An 18,157-nucleotide genomic window follows, 5' to 3' on the forward strand; every position below is an offset into this window, starting at 1 on the left:
GGGGCGCACTCCAGTTCCCTGCACAGTAAACCTTCTCAGCCACTGGTGTTCTCCTCCTACCGGTTTCTGTGCTCTTCACATCGTGGGGGGATAAAGTTCCCACGTATCCTACCTGGTAGGATGGGGTAAAGGTGTTTCCGGGAGAGGGATACCGCGTCTGGCCATCTGGTGTCCCACTCCTCGAAGACCCCACACCCAGGTGATCCTCCCGCACTGGTCCACCCCCAGGGTTGGGATCCAAAGGCGATGGCCGTGCCCTGGCCATATGAGAGAGAGATCCACGAGAACTAGTGGGTGAGACACATTCTGGTTTCTCACAATAGCCACATTGCCTTGCTGTTGTGGCTCAGAACTTGAGGTGAACTTCCAGCAATGGCTACTAGATGGCGTTGTGGAATGTGTGACTTGGCTCAAATAGACTTTCATATATATATCCCGCTGAAACTCGCTTGAAGCTAAAGGGAAGAAACTTTTATATTGCTTTTTGAAAATAAAGAGGACATTTTAATCTAATACTTTGAATGCTGGTGTTCAATGGGATCGAGAACTGCTAACCTACTGACTCTCTCTGACTGTGAGTGCGACTCACTTATGCCTGTGTTTGCACACCGGTGAGTTTTTATATATATCTATTTATATATTCACTAGAAATAACTTTGTTAGAGGGACGTTATGGTTAAGTTGCACTACTAAAAACCTGTGAAATTCACAAAAATTTTTTCACAAACGTGACATTATGGTTCAAAGTACAATCGAAAACCCCCTGAAATTCGACAGTTATGGTAGGCTAAGCAACCATAACTGCCCGCACCACTGTGCACTGCTAACACTAACACCCAGGACATCAAAGATGACATCACAAATGTCATTGATGACATCACTGATGACATCACATGTGCATTTACTTTTCAGACGATGGGTTGTGAATGTAATTTTAGCAAAAATAGTTATCTGAAAATGACATCGGCTAAGGCCATCCCTCCTCCCCAAGAAACAGCAGCACTACTGTAATGAAGGAGCATGACAAACACTGCCCCAACCTTAGAAATAACAAATGCACAATATTTTTGCAACGGACACCCACTCCCCCATATCACTGTTTGATGCGTCTTTCCTCATTTCCGTTCGCAAATGGCATTATTATCTATTCTACCAAAAAAGAAAACCATTCGTTAACAAAGTAAATGTTGCGTTAAGAACCACCTTTCACAGCAAAGGACATAGACACAATAAGATTTGACAATAATAGTATAGATGTGCAAAGCATTAAAGTATGCTATGGAAAAATAGGATTTCTGGTTATAATCCGGCCCGCCGCGGACCGGATTACAAAACAAAATCCTTTTTCAAGATGGCCACCATCGAAAGGAAAGGCAGTTGTTCCATACATAGCCCCTCTTCGCTTTCCATGACAGCAAGGAAAAAGCAACAGTATGTACCGTGACGCAGAACGTGTAAATAAACATACAGCGACGTATAACGTGGTACTTTACATTTCGAAATGATACACGTGATTTTAACAGAAAACGGTACCATTTTAGAATTTGGAAAGTACTTTTATTTAACAAACAACTGTCAGAGATGAATGGACTAATTCCATTTCCAAATAATTTGTAGCAATGACTCTAAGGCCAACATTGAAAATGTTCATGGAGAGACACGTGCAGTTAATTTCGCATACACAAAGTATGCGTTTCTGTTAAAGCACTTGATTTGTTTGCACAGGTATTTCCAACACGACAGCATCACTGTTCCTTTACACGACCATAAATGATATTAAGTCGCTCCTTGTCGCTAGTTCAGCGTAGGGACAGAGCGGCCCTGGCCTGTCATCCCATAACATTATAATGGACAGGCACCCGGTCACCGGCAGTTGCATCTGGCGTGGAAAGAAGCAGTCACTCGGCATCTGGAAACCAAGGCACGCACAGTACGGCAAAATGTAGCTAGGCGGAAAATGTTAGAGAAAATCTGTGTCAATACCCAACCTTTAGGAAACACTTCTAAAACAGACACAACGATTGTGGAAAATACTACACAAATGAAAGTGGCCAAACTTGACATTTTAAAGAAATATTAGAGTTGACCATGGGTACATATAATGACACCCTACAAACGCAGATAAACAGCACTCGCCGTAAGGGTTAAAAAAAGACAACTACACAGTGAGATGGTAATTCAGTTATGGAGGCAGCATGAATGGACAAGCAAGAAAATATTACATGTCGTAATGTTACACAAGACCAAAAGAACGTGCAAACTGATACACAAAGCTATGTGGGCAAGCATAACATTTCAAAGAAAAAGAAATAACGGTCACCAACAGTGACTCTAGTCTTAGCCTGCAAATGCGAACAATGTACACTCTCTGTTATTGGAGAAAAATTACAACTGTGCAAAAATACAATACTTCAGTTACATTGTCACAATTAGTGTACCGTCGTCAAAATTAAACTTACATCATCTTGACAGCCTCCATTATTTTTGCCAAAGTCAGACAGCAAACTGTTTGCATCAAAGAATCTTTGTGAACTGATATTTCATGTTCCTTACAAACGTTTTTAAAATATAACCTTATCAAATAGTATTTTTTTCCAGCCTTTCATTCCTTGCGTAGCTTTTCAACTTTCCCTTTCGCTCAAGGTCAAAAAACAATAGCCCCTTATGAATTGACTTGGATGCATGGGCCTACTGAGCTCGCAACCAAAAAAGCAAATCAACTGACCTTCACTCAGAAGGCAAATACATTCTCACTTTGCAACAACATATGAACATCCTATCATGAGAACCGCTACTCCCATACGCCGCGTAAACCACTGTTTCCATCAAACACTGCAGGTGGCCACCGCAGATTTAAAAAAATAGGACGCCAGTCCGACTTCAATATTAATCTGAAAACATTGTAACACAGATGCAGGCATTGGTTGCTGTGCATTGAGCACCAACTTCCACTTTACCGTATGAATTTGGTGGCAAAAAAACACCACTTTTTCAATTTTCCACGGCCACTTTCCATTCCAACCTAAGTAAAGCTCACCTTCGGAAACAGTATTTCATAATTGTAACAAGTGCATTAGTGTCTTGTTTTGTATGAGTTACCGGCGATGTCCGTGTACACCAAAACATGAACAAAATATGGAAGCGGCCGCAAAGAAATCTGACGCACTTCACGCTGTTCCACAACCAATCAGTGAAAGCGCCACATGTCCGCGGACATGACGCTACAGATTAGCCAATCGATTTCTTGTCCGCAGAGCGAACAGGGAAGTTCGACTGCGGAGCGGACATAGATATCATTAATTTTGCAGACCTACTTTTTTCATCGTTTTGAAGAAAAGTACTGGACTGATTTTCACCAAATTTACAAAAGCACGCTCTCGAGACCAAGCCACTGCTCCTGCTGCAAATTTGGTGAAAATCCGTCCAGCGGTTTGGGCTATAGGCGTGGGCAAAGTTTTTTCCCCATTCAGTCTATGGGAAAAAAACGTTTTGGGACCCCCCCTATAACTTTGCCCCCCCTGGACCAAACCTCACCAAACTTTGCAAAACAAAATCAGAGTGGGCCATATACTTTTTTTCAAAGTTTGGTGAGGATTCGTCCAGGGAGAGCGAATATACTGTGGCCGTGTAATATATATATATATATATACACACACACACATATAAGTGTGAAAATACCATAAAAACACGGGACGGACCGCACTCCAGGGACAAGAGAGACTCAAAAATAACAAAAAGGCATGAAAATAGTCACACAGCAATTGTAAAAATAACATAGTATGCCGGGTTCAACAGCACAAAAAGTCCAGGGAATGCGTTTCACACCAGAAAGGTGCTTGTTCACACAAAGATTGACGTGGCTGCTAGTCACTGAGATATAGAATAGTCCCTCCACATTAATAAAATCACCAAGATAGAAATACCAAAGTTATTAAGACAAATGATCACATGCCTAATTGAAAAAAACAGTAAAATACTTTCCAAATGGTAAGGTGTACCGTACTGAATGAAAACAAATACATATCACAGGGGGGCAAAGAAGAATACAAAATTATTTTATGGCATGCACGTGCAATGCGACACAACTGTGGAGAAGCCCAAAATAATGGACATCCAAAATGCAGAGTGCCATGGAACAGAGTACTCCTGCTGATAGCTGACACAAGAACGATATGCAACTGGATGGAATGCTGACGAAGGCACAAGACAACACACTGTGCATAGTAAAGTGTGAATGCTGGAGCACCCAAAACAACAATGGACAGAATACCAATACATAGTCAACTGGCCCAAAAGAAATAAGAGCAGCATGCAAATGAATCATAAAGTGTGAATGCTGATAGCAGCAAATGTATAAAGTACCAATGCAGATACATATATAATATGGTGGTCATCCTAATAGCAGCAATTATATAAAGTTAGAATACTAATGGATAAATGATGAACTACCCATCCTAGTAGCAGCCGCTGTATAACGTGTTAATGCATAAAGAACTATAAAATCAATGGACATAGAAACAATGAACCGTAGAGGTTAAATATAGAATGCTTAATGTGCCAAACGAGACCAACCCACAAAGTGTGACAGTAACCAATATGAATGGGCTAAAGTGCATATGTTGTGACAGTCAAAGTGACCAAAAAAATAAACACACATCAAACAATTAAGCCTAATGGCAGACACCAAGGGCACTATAACATACCAAAGTCACAGACTCTGCAACAAATGTAAAGCACAGCAGAGTATATTGCAAAACCAAATGATGAAAGTCGCAAAAAAAGAAGGGATAATCTCAAGAAAGATTATATACAAAAAACAAACAAACCAAAATGAAATATATTAGTTAAAGCAACTATGAATGAAAGGACTTCAAAAATCAAGCAGAAAAAATAAACTGACCTAGAGAATAGACATAATAGTAGATTAAAATAGAAAGAAAAAATAGCAGGACATAATAATAGAACGCAGCAAGCAGCAAAACAAAGATGAAATCAGTTAAAGCACAGAGAAAAGAAAAAGAAAAAACAGAATGGATACCAATCACACTCCTAAAAATGTGTACAGTTCTTCATCAACACTAAGGCCACAAGGCACCTTGGTGTCAACATCCAGAATACATTTCCTTTCTAACTGGCGAAGTTTTAAAATTCTGTGTCTGCCTCTTGGATGAATGACCACATGTGCAACACCAAAAAAAGTTAACAGCCGGAAATTGTTATTGTGATGTTCCTTGAAATGTTTTGTCATAGGATACGATGAATCAGAAGTCTTAATGGCTTGTAGATGTTGAAGAATCCTTATCTTGAGCTTACATGTAGTACTACCCACATACTATTTGTGAGAAGGACCGCACAGTATATAAACCACAAAAGTGGTATCACATGTAATAAGCTGTCGGTGCACGGCAAAGCAGTGACAGGATGTTGAAATGATTTCAGAGAAGAATCATGGGCACAAACCTTGTATTTGTAACATTTACAAAAACAACAGGCGGAGTAGCCAACCACATACTCTGTACAGATACTTTTGGAATGGGGCTGAAGGAAGCTGGACACCAATGTATCCCTCAAGGAAGGTGCCCGTCTGAATATGAGAGTGGCCTTAATGAAAGCAGTGATGATGAATCCTTATCCAACCTTACAACATGCCAATGTCTCTGTATAATCTTTCTGACATTCTGAGATGCAAGACTATAGTTGACAATAAATCGGGGACCATTATCATTAGTCGCATTAACAAGTTTGTTAGTATTGAGCAAATGATCTATTTTCAATGCACTAGCCTTCACATAGGCATTCTCAATCACACCATATATATCTATGTGTGTGTAGGATACTCCATTTGAGCCAAGACACACATTCCACAACGCCACCTAGTAGCCATTGCTGCAAGTTCACCTCCAGTTCTGAACCACATCAACAAGGCGTTGTGGGTATGCAAATTAGCTACACACACACACACATACACACTGTCTGTACAGTGCATTGGCATATATCATACATTAATTAACCATATATCAGGATATAGACCCATTAATATCTATATAGTTCCTATGGTTCTTTATTGGAGAATTCCTGTAACTGCAGAATAAGACATATGTAGTTAAAATCACACAATTCTTGTTGAAACATGCAGTTTAGATAAAGGCATACACGCCACAGAGTTTACAGGGACATAAATGTTCCACAGTTAGAGTATGCATAGACATACTGTTGTTGCCATAGTGATTAAATTAGTAAGTAACAAAAGGTGAGTGTTTAATAAAAGTAGTCACGAGGGTGTGCAATGATTCCTGATTCATTTTCCAAAAGATTTCAATGTGATTGGCTATGTGACATACAATAATATCTATGCATATTGACAATTTTGAAGTATGCTGCAAAACAAGGAGAAATAGGCCTTGTAGTAATAATTAATTGCTAAAAACCTGCCTGGTTTTAGTGAAAACAGCCATTACTAAACATTAAAATTACTTTTATTAAAACACTTTACCATGAAATTAATCTGTAAGTCCCTGATGTTTCAGTTTATCAATTTCGGTTCTATTAACTCGCATGAGAAGAAAAGAAAGGGACAAGGGTGGTTATCCAAGGTTCCTGATGAGAAATGCAGGCATTAAATTCACATAGGGGTCCAGATAGGGGGTGGTGTCTAGAATACACATGCTTGAGAGGTGGGTGTTCTGCATTGGCGTGCAGGATCAGGTTTTCAGATTCAAAGCAAGCCCCAAATGCATATAATTGATTAAAGTAAGTGATTTAAGGGCCTCATTACGAGTCTGATGGTAACCTGCAACACTTTACCGGCACCTGACATCCTGGTGTCACCTGGTGTCACCGGGACATTACAAGTCCTGGTGGATCGGGAGGTCAGGTGCTGGCAAATGTTAGCACCGGCACTGTGGCTAACATTGCTGGTGCCTCTGTGAAAAAACTGCGGGTGGGTCGCGTTATACCCTGCAGGTCAGACCTGCTAGGCACAACAGCCCCCGCCCGCAGAGTTGTAGTGTGGCGGTCTGGAAAGGGTACCGGTACGCTGTGACCGGCACCCTTATTTCAAGACCGCCACACTCGTAATGAGGCTAGTGTCTTCTAAGGGGGGCGCTTTAAAAACAGGACAGCAAGACTATTTTTAATTCCCTTGCAATTGGAAATCCTACCTGTAACTGTCTTTCTACAGTAAGGAAACTGAAATTCCATTCTCAACTTATTGACGGATCTGCAGAAATGGGGAAGGGGGCAGGAAACTAAAGTGTTCTACATGTCAATACAAATCCTTGTTCACATTGAAATGCAGAACATCCCAAACAGCTGTCAATGGTATCTACAATTGGGATATTTGTGAATCAAATTTGCAAATTAAGTTACAATTATCATTTGGAGAAACAAAGACATCTTATTTCACCATTCTCTACCGTTACATATGGTGAATCCATTTTGCTGAACTCTAGCACAATTGCAGTTCACAATTGCCCCCTCTTCCATGTTTCCGATATGTTCCAGTCCTTTGGACTTTGGCATTTAAATAAACATCTAGTCCTCCGCTCTAAAGAGGAGTCAACTACAGCAATTGTATTTAATTTGGATGCATAACCAAAATGAAAAGAGATGGTGTGTGTCTTCCCCAATTCTCTTTAATAATCTTTAAAATGGTACATGGGGGCATGTGCACCCCATGTCTCAGTGGATGAGAAAACAATGGTGCAAGCCTGTTTGACAATCAGGAGATAGACTATTGGGGATCACATGGAAATCCCTCCACCGAGTAAATGAAGACATCCTAAGGTGATTCGTTATTCAACAGCACCTCTACGGCTCTGCCTCAATCTGATGTGTTAGGACAAACCTTAGGAATACCTTAGCAGACACTGAATGTTATTAGACCATAAGGTAAATATGCAGGTAGTACAGTGGAAACCATAAACAATATATTCCATATTAAAGAAACACTAAAGCAAGTTGATAATATTTTTCAAATTAGAGATTGTATATAAACAGGACTAAAGCAAAAAGGAAAACTGACACAAAAATTCCTGCCCCCAGCTTCCACGCACACAGCTCCAAAAATATATTAGGATTGGTGGTACTAGCTCAGCAGTAACACAGGAAGGAGCTCTACAAGTATTCCCAAGATCGATCCAAAAATTTACACTTTTATGGGTAAGAGCCATAAGTACCCTTACAGGGGTGCAGCTTGCAAGGGTGCAGCTTGTTCATTTGGCAATCCTGTCAGGAAATGCTTGTGTACCTCGTGGACCCCCTAGCTAAAATAATGGACCCTGTGGAACATGCCCATGACAAAGGTATGTAAATCCTTCAGTGCTAGCATCATGGGCTGAGAGCTGTGGTCCTGCGAAACAATGCCTTCTGCACAATGTCAATAGAGACATGCAGGAACATCCTTGACCAGATCAACCTCCATCTTAGTAAGATGGCTCATCTGAAAGTGCTCCAAAGGTGCAAGGCTCTTTGGGGCACCTTTTAGCAGTAAAACAGGTAAAGTCGTTGGCACCTTCATACCCTTCACACCCTAGGGTAAAGTTGGTCTTTTAATCAGATAAATAAACACATTCAAATGTTGGTGTGTTTTGTCAGCCACATTTCACTAATCTTTTTCTTTACTTACGTTCTATGTTCTCCTGACCTGCCCACTAGGGAATTCACACAAGGTTGGTAACTCACCAAGTACTTGTACAGAAGAAACCGAAACATCTCCACTCTCTTGTGGGTAGCCAAACGGTAATTCTCCCTGCGCTGGGCTGCACCAATTTAATTTCCACTAAACTAATTAACATATACATAGTCCATGTTGATTTTCTGTCTTTTTATTTTTGAACTCTATGACTGCGCCATTCATGCCAGTTGTGCTTCACTTGTCAACTCAACACATTTTGTTTGCCCAGAGATTGTTCAAGAAAAATAATTGAATGTATTAAACTCTAACTATCTTGCACCTTCTTCAGTGTATTAGACAATAATAATGTTGTGGCTGCCTACCGTTTACTTTTGGTCATCATTAACAGGTTCAATATGTCCTTTTCATGCCTGGAAATCGGGATTTCCATGTAGGAAGAGTATCTCATGGGTCAATCCAACTTGGTAGCAGATTGCAACTTCAGGTACACAAGGGACTTCAGTGATGTGCATTCGGCCAGATATCTACAATGCACTCACAGAGCATCATGGTCCTTTCTGAACGGATCCTAGCAACCCAATACTAGCTGGCATTTACTTTATTTGTAATCATTTGTGTATATTGGTAAATACAGTTAGTTAGACTAGGTTTCAGACCGAGGACATACCTTTTTTAGTTGACTAGACATCCTGCTGAGCACTGTAGGTTTTTCAGTTGTAGATAGGGAACCTTGCCATAGCTGTAGAGTCAGGTTAGGCATTTTAGTTAATAAAATCATTTTCTGAAACACCATGTCCAGTGGTCCGACTCCCATTTCTGACGCACCACAGAACTAGTTTGCACCTTTTCTCAACTGTTAAATGCCAAGGTTTTATTCAATTCACTTCTTTTGTGAGATAGCCTTTCCTGAGTGCATGAGTATATTTGAAGTTATGGTCTGCAATTGGCTGATCACCCTTCTCTTTGAATGTGTTACACTCACGAAGCGCTGGTCCCTTTGGTCTAGAAGCCGGCTCTGTGGCTCCATTCGGAATGGTACCTTCAAGATGGTGGATCGCAGTACGAACGGTTCTGCTATCACCGTTCCAGTCCTCTCACGTTCGCCAGAGGTACGGCGTACTGCTCACGTGACTCCTCATAGGACACGGAGACTTCCAGCTCTTTGCGTCGCTACTGTTCTAGCGGATGCTCCGTGAGTTCGCAACTAGGCAATCTCAATCCTCAGCAGAAACCTCTTACCTCTGAACATTACTAACCCCTCTTCTCTTAACTTTCCAGATTCTCTACTCAGCATTCTTTGCGGACACAAACCCCCCGGATTCATCTTGCGTCTCATTCTGAAACGCCGCCTTTGAGTTCTTGAGCTACTGTATTCCGGGTAATAATAAAAACTCCCGTCCAATTCCCTTTCTGAATCTTTCTTCGAGTATTGTAGGATTTGATTCTACGGGCTTACTCACCTTTACTTCCTTCTGACAGACTTGTGTTCCAGTCGCCCTCTCTGTGTCCCGTATTCTCGGCTTCTCTCCTGGTATTTCCAATCCGGCTGGTTAAGAGGTCAGGGGAATTAGTCTCTTTCCTGTTTTCCCCATTTCCCATTCTGTACTTCTGCTATTCATCACTTCGCTTCTCATTTCTTCCCTCTCCAGAAGAAGTCTTCCGATACTCAACGCCACAATCGAATTGGCGACATCAGCCTGCGAACCACACTCCAATCTTCGGATCCTGCGCTTGACCAGGGTTTTCTTCCCCAGAGGGTTTCCCTGACTGGCGCGTACCTCTCGCTCTGGGTTTTCCTACCGGGTAAGAGGCTGACGCGTTGGTCGGGGAGATTCTTGAGTTCAGCATTTGTTTCCCGTTGAACATATCAGTCTGCTCAGGTAAGACCTCCAAACCTATTAAAACGGGGGTTTCTTAAAGATCCATTGAACCTGGTCTAAGGATCCAGTAATCGTTAACAGATAGCTACGCCCAAAAAAAAAAATAAGGCCACGGCAGACTGATATTCAATGGAACAGCAAATGCAACAACTTATTGCCGCCATGCAATCAATGTCCTTAGAGATGCAGGCTCTCAAACAGGATAATGCTCAATTATGACAACAGGTTACTCGTGCCTTCTCAGACTCTCCCCCAGTAAGTTTGAATACAAGCAAGTTTGACGGAGATCCACACAAACTTAAGGAGTTTCTTGATAGCTGCACTGTGCAGTTTACCTTTAAGTCCCGCTTCTTCCCCACGGTCAGAGATAAGGTTGGCTTTGTGATTTCACATTTGGCCGGACCTGCTTTGGCCTGGGCTACACCTTTAGGGACCTCTAATAATGTGATCTTGGACTCTTATTCTGCCTTCACCAACAGTTTGAAATCAATGTTCAGTAGACAAGAGATCTCAGTGTCCACGCAAAAAAGACTGTTAGATCTTAGACAAGGTAACAAAGACCTACTTACCTATATCACACTCTTCAAACAGCTTTCCTCTGAGTTAGGATGGCCAGACGATGGGTTGCTCACCTTATTCCGACGAGGACTTTCGGACGAACTAAAGGATGAGGTAGCTAAGGTTCCGCGTCCGGCAAATCTAGCGGATATGATAACACTCATCATGCAAATCGATTACCGCTTACATGAACGTTCTTATGAAAAGAAGAAGACTAGAGGCTAACGTCCCTAACTCGATTATCCCTCCGTAACAAATAAACCTATAGCTTCTGACGAGCCTATGCAAATAGGAACAGTGAGAGGACCCCTATCGGCAGCAGAGAAAGAGAGAAGAAAGAGTTTGGGACTATGCATGTATTGCGGAGCCTCATCTCATAAGTTAGGAGATTGTCCTTTAGTTCCTCCCCGACGCACTCCAGCTAAGGGGTTGGGAAACTTCAAAGCCCTACCGCAGGGGGAACAACGGTAGGGGTGCAAGATTCTGATTCCCCAAAGAGAATCCCTGTAAGTGTGGACTCGGTGGCAACCACTCAAAATATGGTTATTATTTCTGTTATTCTTGTTTTACACGCTCAGATGGTACAGAACGTACCTGCTCTGATAGACTGCGGAGCTGCAGGGAATTTCATTGATGATCAATGGGCCGATAAACAAAGAATTAACTGTATACCCAAAGCGATGGTCACTCCTATCCAAGGAGTTGACAGACATCCACTAAGTTCCGGTCTTATCCGAGAACAGACAGAACTTGTTGTCTGTCAAATTGCCTCACATAAAGAGACCATAACTTTCGATCTAATCAAGGCAGCCCATTTCCCCATTATATTGGGTCTCCCCTGGTTAAGGAGGCATAACCCCTTTATAAATTGGACAGCAGGTACTCTCTTCCTCGGCTCGGAATACTGTGTCAGCCATTGTTTAGCCAAGGAATCAGTTGGCATCTACATTCCGACTGAAAACTCGATCCCTTCACCAGTATCCTCAATAAACAACTTGGAGATTGTTCCGGAATGCTATTCTAAGTATCAGTATGTCTTCTCCAATCCCCAGTTCCCTACTCTACCACCTCATAGAAGAGATGACTGTCACATTGAACTTCTTCCTGACAAACCCATCCCGTTTGGGAGAATGTACGTCCTTTCCCAACAAGAAAAGGTAGTCCTTAAAGAATACCCCCAAACCAATTTAAGGAACGGGCTCATTACTGAGTCGGTTTCCCCGGCCGGAGCCTCTCTCTTCTTCATCCCAAAGAAGGAGACTAATGAACTTCGACCTTGTATCGACTACAGAGGTCTTAACAAGATCACAGTGGCAGACAAATATCCTATGGCATTAATCCCTGACATCCTGGAGGCAGTTCGAGGGGCTTCCTTTTATACTAAGCTGGACCTTCGCGGAGCTTACCATCTCATCCGTATTGCCCCTGGAGACGAATGGAAGACAGCATTTCGAACCCCATTTGGGCATTTTGAATATCACATCATGCCTTTTGGATTGGTGAACGCACCTGCCGTGTTCCAGCGTTTCATGGACCATCTATTCGCAGACATTCTATTCCATTTTGTAATCATCTACTTAGACGACATCTTAGTATACTCCTACTCTCAAGTAGAACACCTGATACATGTAAAAACTGTACTCGAACGACTGCAGTCAAATCAGCTTTACTGTAAAGCATCTAAATGCGAATTTCACCAAAGACAGGTGACCTATCTCGGGTTTGTGATGTCAGCCCAAGGCATTTCCATGGATCCAAAAAAGATCTCTGCGGTGGTTGAATGGCCTATACCTTCTAACGTTAAGGAGATCCAACGTTTTTTAGGTTTTGCTAATTTTTACAGGAAATTCATCCCTAACTTTTCGGATATCATTCTGCCCCTTACTCGACTTTTAAAGAAGGGAATTCCGTTTGTATGGGATAAATCCACCGAATCCGAATTTCAGACTCTTAAATCCTTGTTCACTTCTGCATCCTGTTTGATAACCCCAAACCAGAATAAACAGTTTTTTGTGGAAACTGATGCATCTCATCATGCTCTAGGCGCGGTCTTACTTCAACAAACCAACCAAGGAGATGAAAGACCAGTTGCATATCTTTCTAAAACCGTCAGTGCCTCGGAACAAAACTATTCAGTGCTCGAAAAAGAATTGCTGGCTATAAAAAGGGCGTTTGAAGAGTGGAGACACTTGTTACTTGGTTCACCCTTTCCTGTAGTGGCACGTACAGGTCATCAAAATCTCAGGGTCCTACAGAATGCACATACAACCAACAGTCGACAAGCACGTTGGGTGTATTTCTTCCTTCCATTCCGGATCGAATTCACCATACTTCCTGGAAAACAAAACCAGAGGGCGGATGCTCTCTCTCGTAAGGACATTCCAGTCTCCCAATTCAGCTCTGAACAATTGTTTCCCAAAGCAAGATTCATCGCTGTCATCACCGACTTCTTAAGTGAATTGAGGACTGCATCGGTCTCTAACCTAGATGCCTGCAAAAAGATAGCCAGTACTTACCATCTTAGCCAGAACGATTCTTTTTTCTTTCACAAATCACAAGTTTTTATCCCTACTTCAGAGCTGCAGCATGAAGTATTACGAATGTGTCACGACTCTCGGGCCGCTGGGCATCGAGGCGTTCAAGGCACTTTAGACCTAGTGCTAAGATATTTTTGGTGGCCAGAAGTCTGCAATGATGTACAGGATTATGTAGCAGCCTGCATCGTTTGTTCCCAATCCAAGAATCCCAGGACCCCACCTTTGGGGCTGCTCACCCCGATGCCGATTCCAGAGAAACCTTGGCAAGTGATCTCTACCGACTTTATAGTAGATCTTCCTCCCTCACACAACAAGACCGCCATAATGGTCACCATAGATTATCTTATGAAATTGGCACATTTTACTCCCTTGAACAAACTGCCAGGGGCTGGGGAAATGTCTAAGATTTTTCTTTCGGAAATCTTCTCCAGACATGGCCTACAGGACACAGTGGTCTCCGATAGGGGCCCTCAATACACCTCCAAGTTTTGGGAAAGGGTTTGCCAAGTCTTGGGAATCAAGCGGGCTCTCAGCTCCGGGTACCACCCACAGACGAACGGACAGACGGAACGCCTTAACCAAACCTTGGAGACCTATCTACGGTGTTTCGTATCAGCAGCCCAAGACAATTGGTTGGACTTGTTGCCCTTAGCCGAATTTGCATACAACAATGCCCTTCATACAGCCCTTCATACTAGCCCTTTCCATTGAACTTATGGATTTCATCCATCCTTTGTTCCTTCTGTCACCTTATCCCCTTCTAACTGTCCAGGAGTGGATGGCCTCATTTCCGAAATACAAGAAGGACATAAATTGGCTAAAGTCTCTTTACGAACGGCTCAAGATAGGGCCAAACGGACTTCTGATAAACATCGCCAAGACATCCCACCATTAAGCCCGGGAGATACTGTTTGGTTGGCTTCTTGCTTTCTTCCCCGGCACTTGGTTCCTTCTAAGCTATCCCCTAGGTTCTTCGGTCCCTTCAAGATCCTGTCGATGGTCGGTTCTGCGGCAGTCAAGCTCGATTTGCCCTCGTCATGGTTCCCGATCCATCCTGTTTTTCACCTCTCCCAGATTCGGTTGACAGTACCTGACCGATTTCACCGGTCAGACTGTACCGTTCCTCCTCCTATCTCTACCGATGCTGGCCCAGAATATGAAGTCGCCAGTATCTGTGACTCCTGTTATCGGAGGGGGAAACTACAGTTCTTGGTGGACTGGAAGGGGTACTCCCCTGCAGAAAGAACTTGGGAGCCAGCCTCAGGAGTTCATGCTCCACGTCTGGTCCGACGTTTCTTTAGGTTACATCCTGGGAAGCCAGGGTCGTCCCCCAGGAGAAGGGGGCATACTGTTACACTCACAAAGCACTGGACCCTTTGGTCTAGAAGTCGGCTCTGTGGCTCCATTCGGAATGGTACCTTCAAGATGGTGGATCGCAGTACGAACGGTTTTGCTATCACCGTTCCAGTCCTCTCACGTTCGCCAGAGGTACGGCGTACCGCTCACGTGACTCCTCATAGGACACGGAGACTTCCAGCTCTTCGCGTCGCTACTGTTCTAGCGGATGCTCCGTGAGTTTGCAACTAGGCAATCTCTATCCTCAGCAGAAACCTCTTACCTCTGAACATTACTAACCCCTCTTCTCTTAAGTTTCCAGATTCTCTACTCAGCATTCTTTGCGGACACAAACCCCCCGGATTCATCTTGCGTCTCATTCTGAAATGCCGCCTTTGAGTTCTCGAGCTACTGTATTCCGGGTAATAATAAAAACTCCCGTCCAAGTCCCTTTCTGAATCTTTCTCCGAGTATTGTAGGATTTGATTCTAGGGGCTTACTCACCTTTACTTCCTTCTGACAGATTTGTGTTCCAGTCGGCCTCTCTGTGTCCTGTATTCTCAGCTTCTCTCCTGGTATTTCCAATCCGGCTGGTTAAGAGGTCAGGGGAATTAGTCTCTTTCATGTTTTCCCCATTTCCCTTTCTGTACTTCTGCTATTCATCACTTCGCTTCTCATTTCTTCCCTCTCCAGAAGAAGTCTTCCGAAACTCAACACCACGATCGAATTGGCGACATCAGCCTGCGAACCACACTCCAATCTTCGGATCCTGCGCTCGACCAGGGTTTTCTTCCCCAGAGGGTTTCCCTGACTGGCGCGTACCTCTCGCTCTGGGTTTTCCTACCGGGTAAGAGGCTGACGCGTTGGTCGGGGAGATTCTTGAGTTCAGCATTTGCTTCCCGTTGAACATATCAGTCTGCTCAGGTAAGACCTCCAAACCTATTTAATGGGGGGTTTCTTAAATATCCATTAAACCTAGTCTAAGGATCCAGTAATCGTTAACAGAATGATACTTTGTGATTGGGTGCTGTGTTCACTCACTGTCTCTCAAGGGGATCAAAGCAGACCTCTTTACCCACTCATCTTGTCTACTGCTTGAACTCTGTACCTGCACTCTTGGAAGGACCCCCATGCTGAAGGGAGGACTGAAGCTCTGCATCAGCATCCTTTGACGTTCCACCAAAGCCAAGGGCAAAGCGCTGCCACTCCATAAGACCTGGAGAAACTGATGACAGCACTCCTTTGATCTGGTGAGGATGACTGAATCACAGCTCCTCTTCAAAGACCTCTTCTCTCTGTAACTCCTGACTGCGCCTGCATCACCAGACCCAAAAGTGTGAGCCCCTTTGCTGCCAGAACCATGAAGACTTTGCGTGCCAAACCAACCAGAGTTTCTTCATTAAAGGACATCAGAAAAACACCCTTGTTCCATCTCCCCTCATCTGCGAAGCTCCAGAGGCATGTGCTGCCCTCCGTTAAGCAACTGCACTGCCAAAATTGCTTCCAGGTCTTTCTTCAGTGGTGGGACACTGTCCGGTGTGACTTTCATTAATATCTTTAATAATTGCTCTTCCCTGGGGTTTTCTCAAGTCAAATGTAGTAATCAGAGTGTTGAGTGCGTGCCATTACGCGAGGCTCTGATCTTTTGTTTTCATACAAGCAGGCTACTCGCGTGACGGGAGCGACGGTTGGAAGGGAGCAGGCAGAAGGTGTGGTTCTCCGGCGAGCTCGCCAAATAAAAACTTATTTTTGTCACGTTACTCACCGCCTCCTCTTTTCCTACATTGGCGACGAGGAAGTTACAAAGACCGGCGAGCCCGCGGCGGGGACAGCAATGCTGCGGCACAGAACACGCGTCCTGCTAGTAGTCATTGGGGACTACCGGTGAGCTCCGGCACCGCCTGCTCTCCCGGATACGAGGGAGAGAGCACGGTGTGAGGCGCCGCGGGGCTCTGCCTCCGGTTTCCCCTCCCCGACATAGACTCTGCTGAAACGCACAGGAGCGCAGCTGTGAAGCGTCGGCCCCAGTCCTTATCGAGGTGAGGAGGGGCACAGGGATACAAGGGAGGTGTACAGGCCAATGAGGATGTGGGCGGGCTTTCTGGTCGCTGAGACAGCGTTGTAGATAAGGCCAGGCCAACAAGTAATAGGAAGGGCTTTCTATTCGCTGAGACAGAGCAGTGAGCTGCAGTGTGACCACGTTACTCACGCCTCACTTGGCACGTCAGTTATAATAAGGGAAACGTGGAAACAAGCTCAACTGCCTCACGAACTATAAAAGAAATAACAAACATCCCTATTTGACTGATTAAGTGCTGGGAAAAGACAGTATTAGTGGAAGGAAAGAAGGAAATGAAAATAATGATGTGCTCACGCTCGCACAACGGCCAAGAATAAATTAGACACTTTACCTATGACTCCAATTTGAATTGATGTAGCACTTTTACAGCAAATAAATTATTGCAGTTATACCATAGTGACTGAAATAGGAGTTTTAAACGAATTGTAAGGAGTACAACAGCCACAAGGATCAAAACGCCTTAGCCATGGCTGCAGCTAGCATGGCTCCACCTCCACCTTTCTTAATGGAGCCGGGTGACCCGCCAATAAGGTGGGATAGGTGGAAGAAACTTTTTGACACTTATTTGGTAGTAATTGGAGGGGATAAATTTGCTGCTGCAAGAAAAGAAGCAATTATTTTACACAATTTAGGTACAAAGGGTCGAAGTGTATACGATGGTCTGCCACAACCTCCACAAGAAGGTCAAGGAGAAGTGGATCAGTATACCCTGGTTGAGAAGAAACTAGAAATTCATTTTGAGGCAAAGAAAAATATAACATTTGAGAGGCATATGTTTTTTCAGAGAATACAAGACCCAAATGAACCTGTGGAGAATTTTGTAGCAGCATTAAGATCTCTAAGTCATACATGTGAATTTGGTCAATTAACAGATTCGCTAATACGAGACCAATTAGTACGCTGTACTAACAACATGAAAATTCAAGAAAAACTACTGACAAAAGATGTGTCTCTAGAAGTGGCAGTAGAGACTGCCAGAGGCATGGAGCAGACACATAAGTACATGTCGACCATGAAAAGTGAGAAGCAAGAAGGGGAAGTGGCAGTCGTGAGAGGAATCAGGAGAATGAATACGAATAAGGAGAACAAGTGCTACAAGTGTTGCAGCAATCGCCATATTTCCACGAGTGCA

This window comes from Ambystoma mexicanum, chromosome 13 (assembly GCF_040938575.1).
Source record: "Ambystoma mexicanum isolate Mex_15411 chromosome 13, UKY_AmexF1_1, whole genome shotgun sequence".
Lineage (NCBI taxonomy): Eukaryota > Metazoa > Chordata > Amphibia > Caudata > Ambystomatidae > Ambystoma > Ambystoma mexicanum.